Raw genomic sequence first — 25825 nt, 5'->3', positions numbered from 1 at the left:
AAGAATACATGGGTCCTGTTTGACGGCTGCCCATGGACGAAATATCTATGAAAGAAAAGTTTGAAGTGCTTACATGTTGATAAGGTGGTTCTAGAACTAATGAGTTGTAATCTCTTTTGGGTTGTTGAGAAATGATGAAATTGGCTTATGTAATTAAATGAAATGAAGGGGAATGGCTTAATGATTGAGTTTGGTAATTTAAGACTACACATAATGTGGATGCCTTTATCTTTGATGTTGCATATGCATAGTGTACTTATACCTTTGCTAAATTTCATTTACTGTGTTAGATGGTTTCTACTGGGTTATGGCTCACCCTTCTTGGGAATATCATTTTCAGGTAATGATGGCATGCCTCCACTAAGGCAATAGCGTTGGAGAAACTTTTGGAAGCAAGGGCTTCTTGTTCTGATTGTGTATTTTTGTAAAGCCAAGGGCTTAAGATGTAATGAGCTAAGCTCACTTTTGATTAAAACCAAGATATGTCTTGGAAAGATGTGAGCCCGTAAGGCATTTAACTTGTTGTTATTAATTTGCATTGCATGCTGTAGATTCAAAATGAATGTTTGTGAATGTATAATGCATGTATTCCCTTTTGTAATACGAACTCTGTTATGTGAAAGCGTACCAATTATATTATATTCATTTCTCTTATGAGTTGGGTTATTTGTATTATTTTGAGGGCGTTACAGGTGTGATGGAGGTAGTGACTAAGGCTGCCTCAGAGAGAGAGAGAGAGAGAGTTTGTAGAGATGGGTTTCGAAAAACCAAGCAATAGAAAAAAAAAAATCTGCGCTCTGAAGAGAGACTTTGGAAAGGAAAAACAAAGAGGTCCGGGAATGGATCGAGTTGAGGTCCAGCAGGCGGCCAAGGCAAGGCTACCGCCTGCCTGTGAAGCGAAATTACTAGGTACTTAACCTAGTTTTAATACCATGTTACAATATATACATATATATATATATATATATAGAGAGAGAGAGAGAGAGAGAGAGAGAGAGAATGTTATATTATGTTGAATAATTAATGTAACAACATATATATGACTCCTCTATATAGGAGAAGAGAAACCTAAGCATGGTAATCCTAAGGATGATAATAAAAATAATATGGTATGTATAATAGACAAAATATAAAGTTACTATATTTAACACTTTTAATAGTTGTATTCTACTTTTTAAATTGTGCTTCTTAGTTCAATTGATAAAAAAAAACAATGCTCAATTAGTACACATTAATATGTGTTTGGAAGGGAAAAAATTGGGTACACACCTAACCTTTGGCATAGTGCGCAAAATGGTTGGCCCATGACTTGAACCCATAACCTCAAGGTTATTAGGCTAAGGTTTTACCATTGTACCAATAGTAAAATTGCATACGCATTTAAAATTGCATACATGAAGATTTTATTGAGCAATAAAAGACACTCCTATCTCAATCCATCGATCAGTCAAAACATGCAATAAAAAGCAATTTTGATGTCTGATTAATAATTTCACGTTTCAGATAGAGCTTCGAAATTTCATGCACACAATTCAGAAAAAGGCAATTTTACTAGCACTAATTGGCACATACAGATGTGAGGGAGTACTTCGCAGCAACGAGAATCCTGTGGTTGTGACTGTGAGAATATATATTGTATATATGGCATGCTTGTGTATATTAGGAAATTGTGTATATTAGGAATTAGGCAATTTCCTAATATACACAAGCAAGAAAAGGAAATTGCCTAATTCCTAATATACACAAGCATGCCATATATACAATATATATTCTCACAGTGACAAGGTACATGGGTTTTAGAATGATCAAGTTTTAGGCCAAGGCCTTTGTAAAACCTTTGAGAATTGATCGAAATACAATAAGGTGAGCAATTGTGAGTGTATAGAGAGAGAGATTGTCATCATACCAATCGCAAGAGATACATGATGGAGACCATATTTTTCTGCAATGTCGATATATGCCTGCAAAAAAAAAAAAAAAAAAAAAAAAGAGTTAAGCATGCATAAAATACTTACTACAAACAATCTTGAGCTTAATGAAAGACACCAACAAGTTGGTGATTATCATCTTTTCCATTTTTTTATCATAGTTGAATGCTTCATAATTTCAAGAAGGATAGATTGTCTCCTCAGTATCTCAATTCTGAGCTGGTACAAAAATAAATCTAATACTCAGAGTGTGAACCATTTGCTTACTTTGGTAGCTTTTTTTACGAGAGTGTTGGACAGGTTGTAACTGAACTCCCCTTCTACATACCTCCCTGGGCAAAAGGAATAGAGCAATGAGATATATTCATCAAGAGGTTGCAAGATTTAAACATGTTGGTGTTCAAGCTTCAAAAAGATTCAAACAAGCATCAGTTGGACCCCAATCAGATGAGAAATACTTTCCAGAAAGAATGCCCATTGCCAGAGGGCTATAGGTCAATAAGCTCACCCTGAAAAAGGTCTAATAGTGAGAAAGGGAAAACATCATACTACTAAAATTATAAGGCACAATTACCAATCAATATACCTCTCATGATGACAGCATTCAGCCAACTCACAATCAAAATTTTGGCAAAGTAAGTTAAATGAATTCTAGAACAAAGAAAATGAGTTACAAATTAGCCTCAGCTTGCAGATAGCACATGCACACACACACGAATGATGGGTTGCTAATTTCTGACCTTGAATTGACCATATAATACCCGTAAAGATACTATCTTAGGGAAAACTAGGGCCATATTTGACAGTGAAAAAACTTCATGACACCATATGGTGTTTCGTTACTGAGCCCAACATATTTGATCTAATAAAACATCTTTGACTAGATTAGGAAAATTCAAAATGACATGGGCACAAAGATAATGGCAACAAAAGCAGCAAAACCCCTGATAGTGCCACTAACCTTACCAGCATCAACAACTTTGCCTAGAGCATCAAGCTATTCCTCTATGTCTATTGAATGAAATTGTCGAATCAGATCAAACATTGAATGTAGCTACATGAAAAGCAATGGAGGGCTTCAACAATAGTGGAGTGGAACAATTGAAAATTTTGACATAGAAGTTCATTTGGCAAATCTATCCATGATTTCCAAATAAAAAACATGTTTATCTATTTGTTCTTTATACAAACACAGTATAACTTAATTTGAAAAACACATTATAGTTCAAAAAGTACACAAAATAAAATCAATGGCCCAGTAATTTCCCATGAAACTGTTGAACAAAATGAGCAATTGATTATTTATGAAGACTAAAAGCTCAAAATAAAATAATAGTATCATAATCAACCACATTTCATAAGGCTCAATAAAAACTAATAAACACAAAAAGTAGTAGTAGTTAACTTTCTAAACTAATGATCATTATCTCATACATTATTATAATGATAAAAATTCTATGTCTCAGATTTCCCAACCAAAACATCAGTTAAAATATTTTAGTCAACCACACTATAATCTACAAAATGCCAAGTCAACTTCATTGCTTCAAGAAACACAAATACGAATAAATAGCTTCTTTTTTTCTTTTTTTTTTTGTTATTAATTTCTTACTCTAATAAATACCCTCATCTTCATTAACAAACGCACATTGTCATATTCTTAACGGTGGTGTTACATGCACCAATTGATATATCAATTAGTGTACCAACATATATTATGACATTATTATTGGCCCCATCCATTAATTGAACTAACATACTTCAATTGATTATAATGTCCCATCATTTACTAAACCTTCAGTCATTAACTACTCAAGAGGTTCACCCAATAACAACGAAAAAAATGATTTCTCATAAGAAGGCAATAGGCCTCTGCTTTTTCATCAGGTTAATACAATCTAAACACAATGTTGATGCTAAATTTCCAGCTGTTTAAAGAAGAAATGCTGCTAGAAGATGAGGAAATAAGACTCAGGTTTAAGAAAAAAAATCCTCTCTTAAACAATTTGTCCAAAAGGCATAACTTTTTTTTTTTTAAATTATACCATAAAAAAATTTATTTCAAATTTTTTTTTTGATCAACAACAAAAGAAGAATTTTATTAAAAAGGAGAAAAGAGAAGTACAAAGGAGGACAATAAGTCCACAAAAGCAAAAACCAAAAAATCTACAAAGGAAAAAACAAGAAGTCCTCAATTTTTATTTTTTTTTTAATTTCAATTTACTATCCAATTAAGCAAAAAACAAGTGGTTTACAAATCAAGTGTCAGTAACAATTTAAGAAATATATATTGAGATTTTCATCATCAATTTAAGGAATAGAAAGTTTCCATATTGTTGAAAATTCCAAACATTCTGTAATTAATGGACAAAATTTGAAAGGTATTGCCATATTGATAATTAAAAGTGAAAAAGAATAAAAAATTGACGAGAACCAATAATATAATGACACATAGATTTTTACATTATAAAAATTCAAAAATTTGAGAAAAATATATTGAAGTTTTCATCAATAAATACCTTACAACGTTGCAGTTATATTATATAATGTATTCCCATTTGTCTTGCAGCTCTAGTTCTAGTTCTAGTTTTAAGATGTAAGCTCTAGCAACTCTTTATCACAAAATATATGCTCTTAGTTGTAATCATCTAATCATTTTTATTTTATTTTTTTGGCAAAATATTCATCAAATAATTAGAGTTTATACTCCTACTAGTTTGGGATTGGAAACAAAAACTAATTTCCCATTCATCTACGTTGAAAATTGCTGCAATTAATCACAACATCAACAATAATCAACACATTAGCTATATTTTAACTGAACACATTTGTCAATAAACATGATATTCAAACTACAAAAGCTAACAAATTGAAATCAATTCCGAAACAGTAAACAAAAAGCTAACAAAGAGTTGTTCAATACAAATCTAAACAAGAACAAAACCAGAACAAACATATAAACAAATAGAGTAGAACTTAAATCCAATAAGAAAGTTAGGGTTTCTTTTCTCAAAGGAGTAAATTTTTCCACCGCCAATTAACAATTGGATCAGTCGAGAACTTGAAAATGAAAGAAGGATGATTATTCAATCAATACATAGAGATACATATATAAATTCATATATATACTTGTATAGAGAGATTTTTAGGAGAAGAAAAATTATCTAAAAAAGGTTAGATAATTTGTATGCAGATATAAAGAGAACAAGATTGTGAGAGAGAGATAAAGAAATTGAGATTAAGAGAAAGTTAGAGATCGGGGGAGAAATTGAGAGATCGAAAGAGAGATTGAGAGATCGAGAGTGATAGAGATTCATACCGATGTTCTTCAGACGATGAAAGAAAGAGAGCGATGCCGAATCCCAGTGGTTTTGATGCCTGTCTAGGGAAAAACTGGAAATGGAGCAAATAAATAGAAGGAAATAGGAGAAATAAATTGGGCCTTGCATTCCTGCGGGCTGAATGAGGTTTAAAGTCACTGATAAATTGGGACTAGCTCTAATGATTCCTAACCCCAATAGATTAATCTATTTGAAGGGTTTATTCTTTCCTTTCAAAACAACTCTCTATTCTATTTCATATGGACTGATGCTTTTGGATTTTTGTGGGATTTGATAATTTATAAAAAGTCATCCTTTAGGGTATCAAATCCTGAATTCAGTAGAGATAGTCTTTTGCTAGTTTTTAGGGCAGCAATTTCCATAGGTCTATCTTGAAAGGGTGGAGGGTGCTGTTCTTTAGTTAATAAGGTTAGATTGGTTGGAGAGTTGTTTCAAGAATAAGAGCAGGTAAACTATTTGTGGAAGGGATAAGGACAAAGTGATGAGTACAAATGGATTTACAATTACGACTGGTGGAATTTGAGGGAGAATTTGTTTGTGAAATTTGACCAATGTACATAAACTCCAGGATTTATCTCTCAACCTTCTCTGTGATTTCTATATTGTCATTGACTCATTGCCAATTTTGTTGCTAGAGATTTGTGGCATTCTTCAAAAACTACTTACAAGGTTGAGCGGTTGAGAAAGCTTAGGAACTGTATTGATTTGAGGTTTCAGAAACCACTCACCGTGTGCCAGCTCGGTAACTTTGAGGGTGTCAGCCCAGCACAAAATTAGTCCCTTTTGGTTCGTTTTTAGGTCTAATTTCAGGGAAGCATCTTGGGCACATTCAAACTTTTTTTATGCTATCTAGATATCAAAAAGCTTGGAGACTTTATTTTCTTCTCCAGCTGGTTTCAACATCAAATACTTATTCTTTTTTGAGTTATGGTCGTTTTACCCTCTCAGGAGGTAAACAATGAGTCATTTTCATAAAATGCTCATAACTCTTTTATTTATCTTTTTGAAGGGCACCGCGGGGTATTTTGTCATTTTGCATGTTTCACTTTTTAGCCAATTTCTAGCCTAGGGAACTGTTCCAAAGGGCATTATGATTTAGTTTTTGTAGCTGTAGGTTGGTGAGTTTGTTTGGTTGCACAGAAAGAGTAACAGTTTTTAGTTATAATTAAGCAAAGAAAACCAAAGTTTTGGGAACTATGAATTGTAACAATTACGTTTAAGTCTTGGTGCTCTGCCAATGCCAGGAGTGAGTGGTTGAAGGAAAGATGTTGGCATTGTTTTGGAGATGTTTGGTGTGTGAGTTTAGGAATATGGTTCTGGGACTTTTGTGAAGTGTTGGTCTTTAAGGTTTTAATTGTTAGAGAGAATGAGAGTTATTGTGTAGGGAAAGTACTAGGGTAATGAAAGATGAGGCTTATGGTGTAGGGAAAGGACTAGGGCTTTGAAAGAAGTATTTTTGGTTGAAAAAATGATGAAATTAGTGGCTACTAGTGATTGAATTAGAAAATTTTGCTTTCAGACAGTAAGGGAAGGAGGACAATTTTCATTTATGAGATTCACTTCAGGCATCACACCTAGGGTTAAAATTGCATTGAATGATCCCCCATGGCTTCAAAAATATATTTCATTGATATTCATTCTTGGTAATCCAAACACAAATATGGTTTAGACTCCAGTTTGGAAGCAGTAAAACATTTATTGACCAATAAAAAATCCATAACCATAATGTAGACACTCCATTTTGACTGACTCTAAGACTTCGGACACTTGCAAGCCTCCCGATGATGAAATGGTAAATTACTTCATCTTTAGAATGTTTAAGGATGTTTGGAGTTGTTGTGTGAACCCGTTTTTAGCCAAAAAATTAACTTTTTAACCCCAAGAAAGAAAGATAATCCCGATTCTGCTTTGATAAAACATATTTCCCAAAACTAGTGACTGGTTTTATCAAAAACATTGATCAGAAGAAAATTCGGACTTACTTGGGTCACATGCAAGCCAAGAACATGAAATACATGCAAGGATGACACGTGCACCATGGCAAAGGGTGCATGTACACAATCGTTACGTGTGCGCACATTCAAGCGTAGCAAAGCCAGGTATAAAAACTCAATCTTGGTGTATTTTTGGTGGGAGGTGGAGGGAGAAAGCGATGAAACCCTAGGAAAGGTTCCAGAACCTTCCCCTTTGCCTATAAATAAAGCCTTTCCCCTCCCTTTCAAAAGGGTTAAGAAATCTTAAGCTTTTAAAGAGTTTTAAGAGCCAAACACTCCCATCCTCCTCCCCCTTAGCCTTAGCCACGAAATTCCTCCATCCACAGCAGCTTTGAACTTCTGTAAATCATCCTAAGGTGTGAAGAACCCAAACTATTTCAAAAACCTAAGGTTGAGGGAGGCTTGCAAGCAAGAAACTTGCCTTTTCTTACTATTTCTTGGTGTGTTCTTCGGTTTAATCAAACCAGTATGCAAAACTCTTTCACCTTTCTATATTTCTGTATGTTCTTACTTTATTTTTCAATATGTATCCAAGCTAGGTTGTTAGTTCATCATTCTATCATGTAGTTCTTTTATTTCATTAACTTTCTCGCCTCTTTCTATGCATGTTTCTTCTATGTCATCAGAACATGTTTTAGGTCTTATTTAGACACAATAATCATGCATGGTTCGGTTTGATTATCATTTAGTTTAGTTTATATATATACTTTTTTATTTGTTAGCTGTATCTTTGTGCATATTCATCATTAGTGGCCTCAAACCGGGCCTAGGACCATCACTGTATGTATTAGTTGCATATTAGGGCATATTCACTTTATGCATGCATGTAAGATGCTGAAAGTAGGCGATCGAGTAAGTCCTTTTTTCCTCCTTAGCATATGCTTGTTTCTTGTATTTTTTTCAATTATGCAAGCTAATTGCTTTTCTATTCAAAATTGTGTGTTTTGTATGTTTTTATGAATATTGTTTATTTTAGTTTAAGTTTATGGCCACGTTATGTTAAAAATCCTTTTTATTTTATTTTATGAAAAATCTTATTTTATAAGGAACGTGGCTTTATTCTTTAAATTTAAAATAGACGGTATTTATTTTCTTCAAATCACATCGTCTACGTTAGTTAAAGGTTTTAGTTCTAAAAATGAATTTATGCGAATAATTAACCACTAAAATCATAAAATAGGAAAATAGTAGAGGCCAATCTTTGGATTGGGCAAAGGGGGGTGCTTCCATGAAGATGGCCTTCTCCTTTCGTACCTATGCTTCCGAACCCAAAATTTTCTTAGTTATGACGGGCTAGGCCTTAATTTAGTTTTCATTGTTAAAGGTTTTTTAATTCCCTTTTAAAAATTAAGTGGTGACTCTTTGTTGGTCAAAGTAAGTCAGTATGGGAAGTAATGTCTTAAACTAAAAAAAGGCACCGTGCCAACAGTTGGCGACTTTATTGGGGAATTAAGTTAGCTTGACTTGAAAATTTCTATTTCATGAAATTAGCGGTTAATTGTTAATTGTATTGCATCATTTTAGACTAAAGAAACCTACTTTGTTGCATAATATTTCGGACACTATTCATGGGCTATGTTATGTCAATAAGACAAGTGTCAGATTATGTTATTAGTACTGTTTGATCATTCCCTTGTGGGATGAGATGTATATTGATAGTAATAACTAATGTACCCTTTTGTGAACAAACCTACGTTTTGCATATAGAGAGCATTAACACCTTCCAAACTAGGACATGATACCTTCCTTTCTAGGATTGTATTGTTGTCTTTTTGTATGATTTAGTGAATCCTAGATCTCATTTCCAAATTAGGATACGACAACCCTATCCCCAAATAGACACGAATGCAAATTATGTACTTAGGTGATGTTTTGGAAATGATTTGATTACGAAGATCAACAATCATAAAGGCAATGATTAGATTCCAAAAAAAAAGTCTGAAGAGTCTAATATGGCAGTAATGTGATTTTGGAGCAATCTAAGTCGTTTGGGGACAGTGATCCAATTACAAAATTTAGGGGTTCAATTTAGGCAGTGATTCAAATTTTGATTATGAATTGAGCAATCAGTGGGAAATTAGGAGGTAGTTTCCCAATTTAAAGGTGAGTTTAAATTTGAATTCTTATCTTAGTGATTAATTGAGAATGATTGCCTTTCCAAAATTTAAATACCCAAGCAAATATGTTATCAAAGAATAACTTCTTAAAAAAAAAAAAACTTTCCAACTTAAGTACAACTGTAGACACCCATTTTTGACCGTTCTTAAGACTTGGGCGCCACTGATTGGATCATTCGATGGTGCAGGCTATCTTGTGCAAAGGTTTGATTTCTTCGGCAAAGAGAGAGAGTCAAATCCCAACCTTATAACCCATTTTTGGACTAAAACTATTTTGACCAAAGATTTTAGACCTTAAAACCCTCTCTTTCAAAATATTTTTAAAACAAAGTTCCTACGATGTTTCGACGCTCGCATTTTGTTAAATGTTGCGCTTTTCGGTAAACCGAGCAAGTACAAAGTGGAAATAAATGAAAGAGAGGTGAGATCACTGAAAAAATCTTTCAAACATCTTGTTTAGAGGTTTGGAGTTGAAGAAAAGAAGAGGAGAGGGAAGAAACCAAGTTGGAGAAGAAGATGGGCATGAACCGTTAAGAGAGAGTCGAGCAGCCCTCGCTAAATCGGGTCTATCCATTTGTACACTTGGATTCCAGCTATGAGGCCACCATCGTTGGAAAGAAGACTTCCGGGGCTTCATTTTTCACTCAAGAATCTCCTAAAGTCGAGTCCGGATGAGGGAGATATGGTTGGTTGAAGTTGGGCATGAATCTGATTGAGCCAAAACTGAGCAGTCTTCACTAAAATAGAGATATCTCTTTTCACACTTTGAATTTTGATGTGAGGCTGCACCATTGGAAAGATTACTTCCGGGGCTTCAATTTGGACACAAGAATGACCTAAAAAGGAGTCCATATGAAGGAGATATTGCCCATTTTAAGTTTGACCTGCAAAGCAGATTTTTGCTGTCAGCCTGAAAAGTAGCCGGCTGGCTAGTTATGTCCAAAACTCAGATATTTTGCAGATCTTTTCCCTCCAGCTGTTCTACACAACCTCCAGCTGTCCCAATTCAGATATTTTGACCTTGAGCTCTTGTATTGCTATATATGGAGGCTATATCTATCATTTTGAGAGGTTAACAAGTTTGGGAACCTCTCTCTCTAAATATCTCTCTCTCTCTCTCTATAATTTTGTGAGCAAAATTCCAGCCTCTCTCTCTTCCTATATTGTGCTTAGAAGTGAGAATTTCCTACACTCTTGCAAAGAGACCCTAGATCAAACACCTCTACCTTGTTGCTGAGATTCTTGGAGGTCCTATTTGAGCTCTCAAAGCTGGTTTTGGTTCAGATTTGCACCTGTTTTGCTGTTGTGCTTCAAGGGTAAGTACTTGTCCCTTTTAAGCTTGTCTTGCACACTTGTTTTGCCACCTTTGCAAACTATTTTTGGCTTGGTTTTGAACTGAAGAAAACTCTATTTTTTAGTCCTAAAAATGGTGGTTTAAGCCCCTTTTGAGTTTGAGGGTGGTCCACCCTTCTTGTCTCTTTGCTTTGCTAAGTTTTGTGCCATCTTTCAAAGCTTTTGAAACCATCTCTTTTTGGCCCTTTAACCACTGAATTCCAGAGGAATTTCAGTGGTGGAAAGGTGGTTTTGAGGTCTAAAATGGGAGGAGGTGGTCCTCTCTCCTCTTGTCTTGTTTGGATGTGTTGATGACCCAACACATGAGCATATTTTTCTACCATCTCATGGCTTGATCTCAGCATATTTTTGTGACTTTTTGGACCTGCTTTAACTCTGTTTTTGGCTGGTTTGGCCATCAGTTTCTTGCATCTTGCACTTGTAGTGTAATTTTGCTTACTAGCCTAACATGCCTAATGAGTATGCCTATCATTCTAGATTGTGTTAGCTCAACTCCAGCATATTTTTGCTAATGTTTTAGCATGCTTTAAGACTATTTTGAGTGGTCTTGGCCCTTTGAGGCTTGCTTTGTATAGCTATAGTGCAAGTGCCTTAACTAGCTTTGAGTTTTAAGCCTCCTAGCATGCTTTATTTGAGTTATTTGCATGATATGGCATCATTTAGCATGTGATTTCAGAGCATATTCTGCTGTCACACTCTCACATATATCACTCTTTAAATGCTTTTGAGAGTTGTGTATTATGCCTTGCTTAAGAGCCAATTTGTGCGCATGATTTTGTTGCCTTTTATGCTTCAATTCCAGCATGATTAGGCCACTGATTTGGCATGTTTTAGGTCTGTCCATTGCTGATTTGCTCATTTGAGCTTTGTATTGCATACCTCTAGTGTTGTATCCTTTACTAGTTTCAATGCTTTTGACTCCTAACATGTTGTGTATGGTTTGTTTGCATGATTTTAAGTCATTTCGCATGTCATTTCAGTGCTGAAATATATGCCATTGCACTCCATTGTTTCACTCTTTCATTCTCTTTGAAAGAGGTCTTTAGCCCCTTGTTGGCTTGAGCATGGGATTGAGGCTCTCATGCCTAATGATTTTAGCCTTCTCTTGAGGGTTTTTACTAACCAAAAACATGAGGCTTCTTTCATGCTTAAGGTGCTTGTGGCTTAGGCCATCTCTCCAATTAGAGGACTTTTCACATTAGACTTAACCGGTTAAAGGACGAATTGGTAAGCTAAAATGTGTAAACAAAATTGAATCAAGTAAAACATGACTAAGATAAGCATGTTGTTTGCATTGCATGTGTTTGGATCGGACGTTAATCCAAACGCAAGAAATGTGGGACGTTTCATACTCGAAGTGATGAAACGTGTCACATTTCTTGGTCGCCAATACCCTTGATCATGCATGATAGGGGTGGAGGCACTTTGAGTCTTATGTGCGCATTCACTAAGCTTGTACAAGCTTGGCTTTTGGACCATCATGCATTGAGATGCTTGGTTGGTGGCTTAAAAGCTGAGCGTTACACTCCTTTGAGCTTGAGAAATGATGAGGAGTGTGGCAGTACACACATTTCCTTGCAAATATATTGTTGTGCCTCTGTTGTTCTCTATTGCAGCAAAAATAGCATTTTGGAAAAACAGGTGGCTGACCGGCCACTTGAGGTAGCCGACCGACCACTCTCACTAGCTGGCCGGCCAGTTGAGGTGGCCGACCGGCCACCAGTCCATTTTTGTGCAGAAATGATCCTGTTTTGGAGCAGAAGCCGTGTGAAGGTTGGTTCAATGTTCAGAAACCATGGCACGTGCAAATAGAGGCAATTGATGGCAAAGCAATGGATTTCCAAGCGGATGCCAACCAAGCATGCATGTCTACCTCGCCTGTGAGGCCACTTTATCGCTTTAATTAGTTAGTATAGCTAATTATTCAAATGTTGTAATTAATTAGTTTGTGTAACTAGTTATTCAAATTCAAATTGGTTTGTAATTAATTAGTTTAGCATAGTTAATTAGTTGGTTTGTAATAATTAGCTTAGCTTAGTGTAGCTTAGCTTGTTTATTCGGACCCTCCTTCGCAAGAGGGCAATATTGTAATAAGGGTGCGTGTGTGTGTGCATGTCTTCCAACCCCACTTCTTTCTCCCTTTTACTTATCAGCTTTCGATGGTTAGTTAGGGCATATTTCAATTAGCATACCTTATGCTTTGTATGCGTGCATCATTCATTTGTCTTGCATGCACCAGGTTCGGCGCATCATTCAAAATGCATTGTATTTCAATACCTATTTGAATACGTGTATCAATTGTTGCATTCATATGCCATCTTAGATAGCCGAGCCTATTCAGTTGCATTATTGCATGTGTTGCATTAGGCATTCTGTATAGTTAGGATCATGCATTGATTTCTAACTAGCTTCTGTTTTGGCTCGGAGTACACTGTAAGTGTTTACACTTTAGCATACTTGTATTAGTGTGAGTGCTGCCATGATGCATGCTTGCCATGAGGCTATTTTCTTAAGTGCTTAACTGCATGAATGCCTGTGGGTGGAGACTTGATTGCCTGAATTGGAACAACTCGATGATTGTGAGCTTTAAGCCCACTTTGCGAAGTCACAAAATCATGTTTTAAAGCCCACTTGAGGGTGGCAAATCCGCGCTTTAGCGTACTTGCGAGTAGCACTTTTAAACCATTTTTGAAAACAAACATGCATTGTTTTGTTCCAATTCTCGTGATTGAGTCTGTACTTGTATGTTGTGCGCATCACATAGTTAGTTAGCTAAATAACCGGAATAAGAACACAGGGTTTATAAAACAACATATCATGCTTAGTAGAGGCCGATCATTTGATCGGGCAAGCGGGGGTACTCATTTCAGGACCTTCCCCTCTCGTACCCAAGTTCCCGAGTCGAGGCAACTTTGGTGATGACGGACACGTGGCCTTAGGCACGAGTCAGGGTTTTCTAAATTTCCCAAAATAAAATATTTAGGTGGCGGCTCTGTAATCTGGCAAAATAGTCCATGTTTGGTGCTTTTTTTTCTTCAAAATTGATTTTTCAAAACCAATTGCCAGATTTGGACTCTTTGGTGTTTATCAGTCTCACATTGCACTTTGTGAGATTAGATTCAGAACTGTGATAGGAGTCCGAACTGTAGTAAGACCAAATTCAGGCCCTCTCCGAAAGGGGGGCACGCGAAGGAAGTCAGGTCTATAACAGCATTGGAGATTATGGACGGTGTTTGATTGAATAAAAATCTTTAAGTCATTGACTTTAGGGGGAATTTCAAATTTTATGAAATATGGTAGATACAGAAGTGGTGATCAAGTCTTTCATTTTGAATGAAATTCTATTTTCCTTGAAAAATATTTGATGAAGGAGACAATTGTTTGATTAGGCACTTGGAATGAAACCCAAAGTTCCTTGGGATGAAAGAATTTTGAAAAAGAAAATATCTGAGTAGAATTTTGGAAATTATGGAAGGTTTTCGATTAGATGAAAATATTTAAGTTATTGACTTTAAAGAAGACCTATCTCGCACTGGTGTGGGCTATTCGAAAGTTACGACATTACTTATTCACCCACTGAGTGGTGTTGGTTTCAAGATTAGACCTCATCAAATATCTCTTTAAGAAACCAGCACTAACTGGTAGGTTGGCATGATGGTTGTTGCTTCTGGCCGACTTTGACTTGAAGTACATCACTAGAAAATTAGTGAAAGGCAGAGCAATGGTAGAGTTCCTGATAAATCAATCGGTTAGTGGAGAAGGTAGTTCGAAATACCTATTCCTGGATGAATCAATCATGCAGATTGTGAAGGAAACTTAGAAATTGTACTTTGATAGAGCTTCAAACCAAATCGACTATGGAATAGGGGTCCTTATTGCCTCGATGAACCCAAGTGCCATTGTCCTTCAAGTTTCAATTTGAAGTTTCAAACAATCAGCTGGAGTGCGAAGCTTGTATTGTTGGATTAGAAGCAGCCCTTGAACTAGGGGCAAAGCGGTCGGATGTTGTCAGTGACTCGAATTTGGTGGTCTCACAAGCCAGAGGAGATTGGAAAGTCAAAGAAGAGATGATGAAAGTATATCACCAGACTCTGGATTGTCTACTATCTAGATTTGAGAAAGTCACAGTTACCCACATGTTGAAGGAGAACAACTGGGCCGCTGATGCCTTGGCTACCTTGCCTTGTATTGTTGACATCCCTGAAGTCATTAAAATGAGACCAACCATCATAAAGTAGAGATATGCACTAGCCTACGAGTTGATTGTTGTAGTGGAAAAAGCCCAAGATGGACATCCTTAGTACTACGACATCTGGAATTTCATAGAGAAAGAGGTCTATCTATAAGGGGCAACGAAGAAGAAGAGGATCATCCATTCTACAAAAGGCAATTAAGAAATACAAGGATTGGCCAAACAAGCTGCCATTTGCACTATAGAGATATCAGTTATCAGTCAAGACTTCAACTGAGGCAACTCCTTATTCCTTGGCCCATGGGATGGAAGTTGTCTTGCCCATCGAGATTAAAATCCCTTCACCGTGAGTGTTGGTTGAATGGCAAATTCAAGAGGTTGAGTGGCAAAAAGGAATTGATGCTATTAGATGAAAAGAGGCTTCATGCATTGTATCATGTCCGAGTTTATTAGCATAGAATTGCCCGTGCATTTAACAAGAAGATGAAGGATTGGAGTCTGAAAAATGGGGATCTAGCGCTCAAAGAGGAATCGAGCTTCGGTGCATGACCCAAGGGAAAATACAAGCTAAACTGGATGGGGCTGTATATTATCAAAAAAAAATAAAAAATGAGCAGTTACAATGATGGATCAGAATGGGTTAGAATTTACACATTCCATTAACTTAGGCAAGCTAAAGAAGTATTATCCTTGAGAGAACTTATTAGGCTGAAAACCAGAAAGGGCGACCTAAGCAAAATTTAAAGAATACAAAAAAAAAAAAAAAAGTATAGAAGCTCGCAAGGTTGAAAACCTGAAAAAGCGGCCTTGGCAAAAGTAAAGAGCACAAAAAGAGAGAGTTAACACTCGAGTGAACCTCAACCTGAACTAAGAATGACATGATTCCCACTCTTGGGATACGTAGGCAACCTTCTCTTGAAGTTTGGCCCTATCTCGTCCAGATTCCATCAACTTGTGAGCACCAGTCATTAGCATCTAGCATCGGATTACTAAGTATTAAGGGGGATTTTTAGTTGTTCAACTCATGGATTCGATTGTGGAAATGTCTAATTAGTGAGTTTGCAAAATTATATTTGAGTTGTTTTCAACGAGAAGAGTGAGTGATTTGTGTTCCTTTCTGGTTGACCAATTATACAAACTTTTCAAAATAAGGGAATAAACTTCATTGCACTATTTTATTGATAACAATCTCAGACATAGCATATGAAAGCAAATTTAACTAATTCCTATTTGACAAAAGTCTTGAACTTCTAAATTAAACAGAAGTGGAAAAACTCTAAACTAGGGGCACCGTAAGTCAAGAATCACTCGGTCTTTATCCTCTTGAATGGTCTCTTCTTATGCGTCTTGACCCACTAAATCTCGTGTTCAAGCCACTAGATGAATGCTCCCGATAGTTTGCAGCTGGAACCCTCTTCTACCATCATGAATGTCCTGTCTTGCCAAGCTTTGGCATTGGACTTCAAGTGAGAAACTCGAAAAGTAAAAGGAGAAGGGTATGAAGGAGAACTGAAATGAGCCACCTGTTCATGCCCAAATTGTTACATAATCTGATGAGGGAAATAGTAGACCATATGAGTCAGGCTAACTACCTCTACGCTTGGGAAATGAAGCATCTCTCGGGTCATAGCTGGAAGTGCTAACTAGGGGTAACACCAAGCAATGTCTCTGTGAGTCCGGGCGCACATCCAATCATGCCAATCTTTAGCGGAATTCATTTTCACCAAATTGGGCCTGAGTATGATATGATATCGCCGAGTAATGGGTAGGAGTTGCCCACATCTTCAACTTGTCCATAAGCCACATTTGGAAAAAGAGAAAAAGAAAAAAAGAGACAAAAAGAATAGAAAGGTGTGAGATGAGTAGAAAAAGTAAGTTGGAGTATACAAAAATAGAAAAGAGAGATAAAAGAATAGAGAGGTGAAAGATGAGAAACCAAGTGAGATGGGTGGGTACTTGAAGCAATAGCGGGCTCCCAGCAAAGTTTGCAGTCTTACTAGCACGAACCTCATCCAAACCTATCAAAGTCTCCACCAAGACTAAACCAATGAAGCTCCTCTCGTCCTTAACCTGCTTGGCCACATCAACCAAGATAGGGCTAACTATCCCACTACTCGATATCGCTAGGAACTTGGCAAACAAGCAGATACATAGAGTAGCCTGTCTACACTCTTGAAACTCACCTTGGAAGGTTAACACGGTGATATTAAATTCTAATATGGTTTAACTGGCACACAAGCACATCTTCATCAGCCATGGCAATTCAATTGGTTCATTCAGGGCACGACGACGTTTCAGAGACAATGGGGGTATTTCGGCATCAATGTCAGAGTCATGTTAGGTTGTTAGGTTGCATGTATAGCGTTTTTAAGTTGTAATTTTGTTTTATTGTCTTAGTCATGTTCAAGAGTCTTTGTGAGATTCATGAGAAAAGCACAAAAGGCCAAGCAATTGAAAGAAATAAAACATTTTGACAAAAATAATATTGGATTTCATTGCATATTCTATGAAAATTTTGGATCTATACAAAACATGGATTTTTACGAAAAACATGGGACATCCCCTAAAGACATCCTGTACAATATTTTATGAAAAAGAAAAAAAATACAAAAAAAGAAAATGAAAAGCATAAACATCTTAAAGACTATGGCAAATGGAACCCGATCAGCCTTCCCAAGGGCACTTCGAATTACCTTGAAATGGACCCCCTTTATCTTGATCATCATCATCATCGCTACTATTACTAGACTCATAGTCATCATCTGAACTGCCTCCCCTAGCCGTATGGGATGCAGATGCACCTCCCGCATTCCTAGATAGGCCAATGACTTGTAAGAATCAAATAGGAACTCATAATCGGCCAAGATTATAGTATAGTTGAATCGTTATATGGTAGGAAAGGAAAGTCACCTGAATCGGGCCCCGAGCGCCCATACATACTCCCAGATCAGTGTCATCATGGTCGATAATGTCCTATAGTTGTGAGCATGCCTATAAGGAACCTAACAAGTACAATTGAAAGCCAGAGATAAGGGATAGGAAGTAGGAACCGAAAATGAAAGATAATTAGGAGTAAATTACAAACACACCTCATAAGGTTTATTTAAATTATTAATTATTTCATGTGGTTTTAAAAATTACATTATGGCCTCTAAGGTTTCTAATTTCATAACAAATAAATTCTTTTATTAATAAATCATCAAGTTAATTAAGAGTTTTTAATGATGTTAAAATTTTATTTCAATTAATAATTCAAATAATTTTATTATTGTATAGAAGAACAGTTAGAAATTTCATTTTTTCAGTTAATTTTGTTAAATAAAAAATTATGACAATGAGGTATTTGTAATTTTCCCAACCATAGGGGGTAATTCGTATTTTAAGAAAACCTTAGGGGGTGTATTTATAATTTACCCGATAATTATTAGGTACCTACTTGACTCTAGCATGCCAAAATGGTTCTGGTGCAACTGACTAGTAGCTAGGTCTGCAGCCTCTCACCACACATACAAAGGCTGAATGATCAAAGAGAGTAAAGATCCATAGCGAATTTGCAAAACTTTTGGATGAGGAGCTTTACAGGCAAGGCGCTTCAATCATACCAGTTAGCGAAGCATTCAGCAAAAGAGAAGGTTTTGGCAATGATCATGAAATAGTTTGGCCTCACATGATAATCATTATAAACACAAGATTTGAGCATGATGAAAATGACAAGTTGATTGGCATGTGAAATCAGGAGCTTTTTATTACTTCAACCCATTTCACCTGCAGGTGACCTCCCAAGGCACATGTACGTCCTAAACTCAAGTTCAAGCATTGGTACACTTTCTAAGGAACATCATTTTATGAGAAATTCGATTACATGGCACCGCATCACACTGGCACATGAGTAATTTGGCATTGGTAAATTTTGGTAAACATTTGGCACCACTTGGTAAATTTTAGCAAACATTCAGCACCATTTAATACATTTAGGCAAAACATTTGGCACCACTTTGTATAGATTAGCAAAGAAACCACACATCTTGCCGATGCGAATGCAAAATGGTGCCTAATAAACCTTTATACCTCGTCGATACGAGCATGAAAATGCATCACTTGGCATCTAAATAAACCCTATCTTGTCAATGTGAGCGTCGAATGACATCTAATAAACACCCATGTCTCGTCGATATGAGTATGGAAAGGCACCACTTGACATCTAATAAACCCCACATTTTACCAATGTGAGCATGGAATGGCACCCAATAAACCCCCATGTCTCGTCGACACAAGCATGGAAAGGCACAACTTGGCACCCAGTAAACCCCATGTCTTGTCGGTGCGAGCGTGGAATGGCACCTTGTAAACCCCCATGCCTCGTCAATACGAGCATGGGAAGGCACCACTTGGCATCTATTAAACCCCATGACTAGTTGATACGAGCATGAGATAACACCACCTGGCATTTATTAAATCTCCATGAGTCGTTGATACGAGCATAGAATGGCACCGCCTAGCATCTATTGATCCCCATGACTTGTCGATACGAGCATGGGATGGCAACACCACTTGACATTTATTAAATCTCCATGACTCGTTGATACGAGCATAGAATGACACCTCTGGCATCTATTAAACCCCATGACTTGTCTATACGAGTATGTGATGGCATCATGGCACCACTTAGCATTTATTAAATCTCCATGACTTGTCGACATGAACATGGAACGACACCACCTGGCATCTAATTAAACCCCATGACTCGTCGATACGAGTATGGGATGGCATCACTTGGCATTTATTAAATCTCCCTGACTTGGGGTGGCACCACTTGACATTTATTAAACCCAATGACTCGTCAATACAAGCATGGGATGGCACCACTCGGTATTTAATACCTCTGTGACTCGTCAATACAAGCACAGAACAGCACCACTGGGCCTTTAATAAACCCATAACTCATCGATATGAGCATGAAATGGCATACATTGGCATTATAATGGCATCACTCTAACCACATTGTGGTGTGTATTATCTGGATAGCTCTCCTTGGAAAAATTTGCAGGATTGGCACAACTTGGAAAAGAATGGAAAGTAACTTGGCATAGGTACGACAAGGTGAGTATGGAAAGTATCACCCACTCTCCTCTTCTTAGAATGCATGCTTGGATGATTGCTTAAGTGCTTGTTGCGCATATTCACTCATGTATAAATTGTTGCACAGCCATCCCTGAACTACACTGATCTGATTCTTTGCATCAAGGATATGTAGGAAACCTACAAGTTCTATCATTTGCATGAATGAATAGCAATGCCTTAAGCCTTAGGGTTAAGTCAATTGGGATTTCTCGAATCTTTGACATTCGCTTCTTATCACTTCATGATTGTTTGGGCTCTATCAAAGAGGGGTAACTGTAGACACCCATTTTGACTAACCCTAAGACTTCGGGCGCTTGCAAGCCTCCCGATGATGAAGTGGTAAATTACTTCATTTTTAAAATGTGCAATGATATTTGGAGTTGCTTTATAAACCCGTTTTTAGCCAAAAAAAAAAAAAAACTGACTTTTTAACCCTGAGAAAGAGAGATAAGCCCGATTGTGCTTTGATCAAACATATTTTCCAAAATTAGTGACCGATTTTATCAAAAACATTGATTTTAAGACAATTCAGACTTGCTTGGGCCACAAGCAAGCCAAGAACATGGAATACAAGCAGGGATGACACGTACACAAATCCAAGCACAACAGAGCCAGGTATGGAAACTCAATCTTGGTACATTTTTGGTGGGAGGTGGAAGGAGAAAGCAAAAGAACCCTAAAAAGGGTTTCAGAACCGTTCCCTTTGCCTATAAATAAAGCCCTTCCCTTCCTTTTCAAAAGGGTTAAAAAATCTTGAGTTTTCAGAGAGGTTTAAGAGGCAAACACTCCCCTTGTAATTCTCATAATCTTCTGCATTAAAAGCTATACTTGCATCATATATCCACCTTGTAATTCTCATCATTGCTCGGTCTATTAATTTTTCATTATAAGGACCATTGTGATCAATTGTTTGTTTTCCTTTTTTATTTTGCACCACAAAATCAGGATTGGGTGTGTAGAATACATCCATGGGCCCCTTTGTCTTCAACCTTCTTGATCCAGCAAAAGAACTATTTTGATTGCTTGGCAATGATTTACCACTTGGTCCACAAGGCCGATGAATCTCAAAAGCAACGTCATCTTCATCCTCTTCAAGATCATTGTTCATCTCATCAAAATGAGGCAAGAAGTTAATTTGCTCTTTCATTGTTTTCTTGTTTCTCATATACTCTTTTATCTCTTCCTATACATAGGTGGACATTTTTGACAAGCTATGACATTCCTTGAACCTCCAACAACGTGTTGTTTGGCTCTATAAACCCCTCCATTAGATACCTTACCATGAAAATTACACTTCAATTGATTTGGGTTCTTAGGATCTAACTGATGTGCATATTTCCATGCAGGATCTTTTCTTACACCTTCAGATGCCATCTAAATCACAAAAGTAGAGAAGAAACAAAGCAATTCAAAATAAATATTTAATAAACAGAGCAGTCCAGAGAAGAAGACATGAAAAAAAGAAAAAAATAAGAGACGTAGAAAATAAAAGAAAAAGAAGAAGAAGAAGGCAGCATAGGTATAAGAAGAAAAGAAGAGAAGAATTGACAAAGAAGAAGAAGAAGAGAAGAATTGACGGAGAAGAAGAAGATGAAGAAGAAGAGACTGACAAATAAACAGACGAAGAGAACAGATGGAGAGAAGATGAAAAAGAGACGAAGAAACAAAGAGAAGAATATACATGCACATTCAAAGCTCCTAGATTGAACGATGACTGAGAGAGTTCAACTTCTTTGTAGATTTGCATTAGGGCTTGGTGTTTCTTCTGTTGTCGTTGATTTGGGGCTAAATCGGCAAGTATATTTGAAGAATATAATTTGTTGTAGCTGTGAAAACCCCACATTTAATTATTCTTAAAAGAAAATAAATAAATTAATTAATTAATTAATTTTGTCTACAGTCTATCTGAATTGTATTTTAGTGTAAAAGTTAGTTTTAAATTGACTCAATTCAATCGCTAACAAAGGCATTATTAAGAATAATAATTTGGTGAGTGTTCAATATTTATTGTTTATAAATTATTTTAATTAGGATTCAATATAATAATTATTCTTACTAAATACCTTAGTTAAAAATCTTAGTGTATCAATTTTCAGAAACCCACACAAATACAAATACAAAAAAAAAAAAAAAAAGAGGGAATCAAACCTTTGCAGAAATTTGGTGGATGCTTTCCACGTGTTGATTTGCATGCTTGTTTAGGGAAGAAGAGCTAATGATGCTCTTGGAATTGAGAGAAAGAAAACTTAGAATGAAGAGAAAGAAAGAGCAAGAGAGAGAGAGATTTGTGCAACAAGCATTGTATATATATATGCATGCAAGTCTTCATTGTCTATAGGGTGCATGAAAGCATTCGGAGAAAAAAAAAAAAAAAAGAAGAGAGAAATCCCTGAAGCAACCAAGCTTAGTGATATGAGAGGAAGAAGAGTAGGAGATTAAGGAAGCCAAAGTTCTCAATCATTTTGTCACCCTACTACTAGGTAAGAAAACCCTTCCAACCCTCTCATTTTTTTTTATTGTTGGAATCTTCAAATTTTATTCCTATGATAAAATGACTAATTTATAGATAGAAATTTTTATATATATGTATGTAAATTTTGTGATGTGTATATCAAATATCTGAAGATACTGATAGTCAAAAAAATAAAAAATAAATCAAGGTATTATTGTAAAAATAGGCTTGCATGTGTATTTCATACCATTATAGAGTGAATTGAAGAATTTATTTGGTCTTTGAATCTGCCAGCCTGTTACCCGAATTTTTAGATAATTTTATACTCAAAATTTCGAGATGATTTCTTCTACAAAGTTGTTGATAATGATGTCTAGTTTATCCAGAAATTTTTGGAAACAATTTTTGAGCTTTCTACGAATTTATACAAATTTTTAATTAAATCTGAAACTGTGTTGAGAATAATCTGTTTTGAATCTGCCAGCATGTTTACCCGAATTTTTAGATAATTTTATACTCACAATTTCGAGATGATTTCTTCTAAAAAGTTGTTGATAATGATGTCTAGTTTATCCAGAAAGTTTTGGAAACAATTTTTGAGCTTTCTACGAATTTATACAAATTTTAAACTAAATCTGAAACTGTGTTAAGAATAAATTGTTTTGAATCTGCCAGCCTGTTACCCGAATTTTTAGATAATTTTATACTCAAAATTTCGAAATGATTTCTTCTACAAAATTGTTGATAATGATGTCTAGTTTGTCCAAAAAGGTTTGGAAATAATTTTTGAGCTTTTTACGAATTTATACAAATTTTTAACTAAATTTGAAACTGTGTTGAGAATAAATTATTTTGAATCTGCCAGCATGTTTATCCGAATTTTTAGATAATTTTATACTCAAAATTTTGAGATGATTTCTTCTACAAAGTTGTTGATAATGATGTCTAGTTTATCCAGAAATATTTGGAAACAATTTTTGAGCTTTCTACTAATTTATACAAATTTCTAACTAAATCTGAAACTGTGAGACAAATTTTACCATGTATTTGAAAATTTATTTAAAATTCTATACTAAGCCAAATCTGGTAATTTCTCACTAAAAGATGCAATTTGAGAAGTCTAGTTTCATGATAAATTTTTAGATTATGGGTTTGATCTATAAATTTAAGCATGGAATTAATGTAAGGAAATGTGACAAATCTGTGTCATAAACACCCTTGGAATTTGTTTAGAATTATTTATAAGTTATTTTTGGAAAATGCTTTCTGAAAAATAACCATAACATGTTTATTGAGTATCCTGTAGATTGATATGAATTTTAGAGTTGTATAAGTAATGCATTTATAATTTTATTTGTAAGATATATACTCTGAAAATTTTTCTGGACAGAATAAAATCACCACTTTAATATTATGCTAGTCTAATTTTGTAAATCAAAAATTTGTGCATGTGTGTATTTAGGGTTTAATTCTTGTATCTAAGTTATTATTTCATACCATGGTTTAAATAAATTGTTTATTTAAATTCTGTACTTTTATTTAGTATTGTGTGACACATGCAATATTTTATGATTGGGAATTTTAAGGAGTTGGTATAACATTACTTGGGATTAAAAATTTGGAATTATTTTTGATTAATATCAAAATTAACTGAAATGATTAACGGCATATACAAAGTTAACAATTGACGGTTAATACCAGTTGTTCGGGGTGAGTCTTGGTTTAAAGACTGTACGGGATTAAGAGTTGACGGTTAACACCGGTTGTTCAGGGTGAGCCCTGGTTTTGAGAATTCTCACGTAAATTGTGTTGCGAAACTCTAAGATGGCACGGGACTTATTTGAACCCTTTTCGGTATTCGGTTTTGGAATAAGGGTGGATGTGCAGGTGGCACACAGGGAGGTTACTTACCCCTGGCAGACCGTTTCCTTGGGGCAGACCACGGATGCCACTACTTGGGTATATAACTCCGGATGTTGGCATCCCTGGTAGTTACAGTTGGTAACACTTAAATATTTGACCAAGGGAGGGTTTCAAATTAACCGTTGCCATGCTTAGTGGTTGGTAAGTTAAATCTCTTTGGTGAGATTTCGAGTGTCACCTAATTTATAAAAATTACTGAAATCATTCTAATGGTTGTAATTTCTGTGTATAATTATATTGTTATCTCATGTTTAGAATATTATTTTTCTCTTAAAAAGAATGGTAGGTTGGTTACGTTTTCTTATTGTGTTGCAAAACTCATGGCATATATTTTGTTGCCCTGGCGTTTCATGCCAGATTATGTTGAAGAAGGGACTGAGGCTGAAATTAGAGCTGTTGCCAATATCGAACCTTGGCTGACTTAGAGTCAAGATTTTATCGAAATAAAATCCTGTTATCCCTTGTATTAGGATTTAACTATGTTGTGACATTGGGTGTGAATTTGTAGTTTTATTTTGTTGTTGGACTTTGACTATGTAAGAACTTAAAAGTTCCTAATTAATAGTTAAAACTTTATCTAGCAAGTTATCGTTATTTAAATCTTATGACGTTTCAAAAAAAAAAAAAAAAATTTGGGGCGTCACAGCTTGGTATCAGAGCCTAGGTTTGAACCTTTGGGCCATGGGTAGTAGTTTATTATTTTTACAAAAAAAAAAAAAAAAAAAAAAACCTTAAGTTAATTTGTAATTCTCGGTGACTTAACTAAGTTAGAGCCTTTTTATTGTAGGATGCCAGGGTCATCAGACATTAACTCTAACGAGGAAAATTCAGTGGAAAACTATGACATAGAATCTGACCTAAGTAAAGAAGTGGAGATGCCTATAGAAGACTATGAATCCATAGAATCTGACCCAAGTGAAGAAGTGGAGATGCCTATAGAAGACTATGAATTTGAGCCTGAGCTTGACCCTGAACCTGATCCTGAACTTGAGCCTGAACCTGAGTTTGAAGAAGTTGAAGAAGTTGTGCCAATATACAACCCCCCGGAGGTTATTGTGATTGAGTCAGACACTGAAGATGAGTCTATAGAAGGCAATATCGAGGAGGACACTGGAGATATAGGAGTCACGTTTGAGGGTTGGGATGTGCGAAATGGGTTGCAGATTGGCTCTTTTGTATATGTCAGACTTGATCCCCTAGGAGGTTGTGCTTGGAAAGCTGAGAGCTGGGTGGGTACCTATATCGGACCTGTCCAGATTCTAGGACAAAAGACTCCTTGGGTATATCAATTAGGCCCTTTCCCGAATGGTTTCACCGATAGGGTGGGCGACCTTTTTGACTTTTGGAGCCTTCAGTGTATCATGCCCGACCCAAGCAGAATTGTGAGGAGGGATGGGTCAGTGG

General features: G+C 36.0%; 1 long non-coding RNA gene and 1 pseudogene across 2 annotated transcripts in view; both read right to left on the bottom strand.

Moving 5' to 3' along the window:
• Positions 1 to 1887: 1887 nt before the first annotated feature.
• The window catches only part of LOC114278945 (uncharacterized), a 63272-nt gene continuing 39334 nt past the window's right edge, over positions 1888 to 25825 (bottom strand). Inside the window, exon 5 of one of the 2 annotated variants that reach the window (XR_014334868.1) lies at positions 1888 to 1961. This is a non-coding gene — a long non-coding RNA (uncharacterized LOC114278945). The remainder of the gene's footprint in view (positions 1962 to 25825) is intronic. The other variant, XR_014334867.1, reaches the window with a different exon arrangement.
• On the bottom strand, positions 3701 to 3810 carry LOC114286094 (small nucleolar RNA snoR74; annotated as a pseudogene).

This window comes from Camellia sinensis, chromosome 7 (assembly GCF_055761805.1).
Source record: "Camellia sinensis isolate YWXY chromosome 7, ASM5576180v1, whole genome shotgun sequence".
Classification (NCBI taxonomy): Eukaryota; Viridiplantae; Streptophyta; class Magnoliopsida; order Ericales; family Theaceae; genus Camellia; species Camellia sinensis.
The sequence above is the reverse complement of the archived record's forward strand: the minus strand, read 5'-3'. Positions and strand labels throughout refer to the sequence as shown.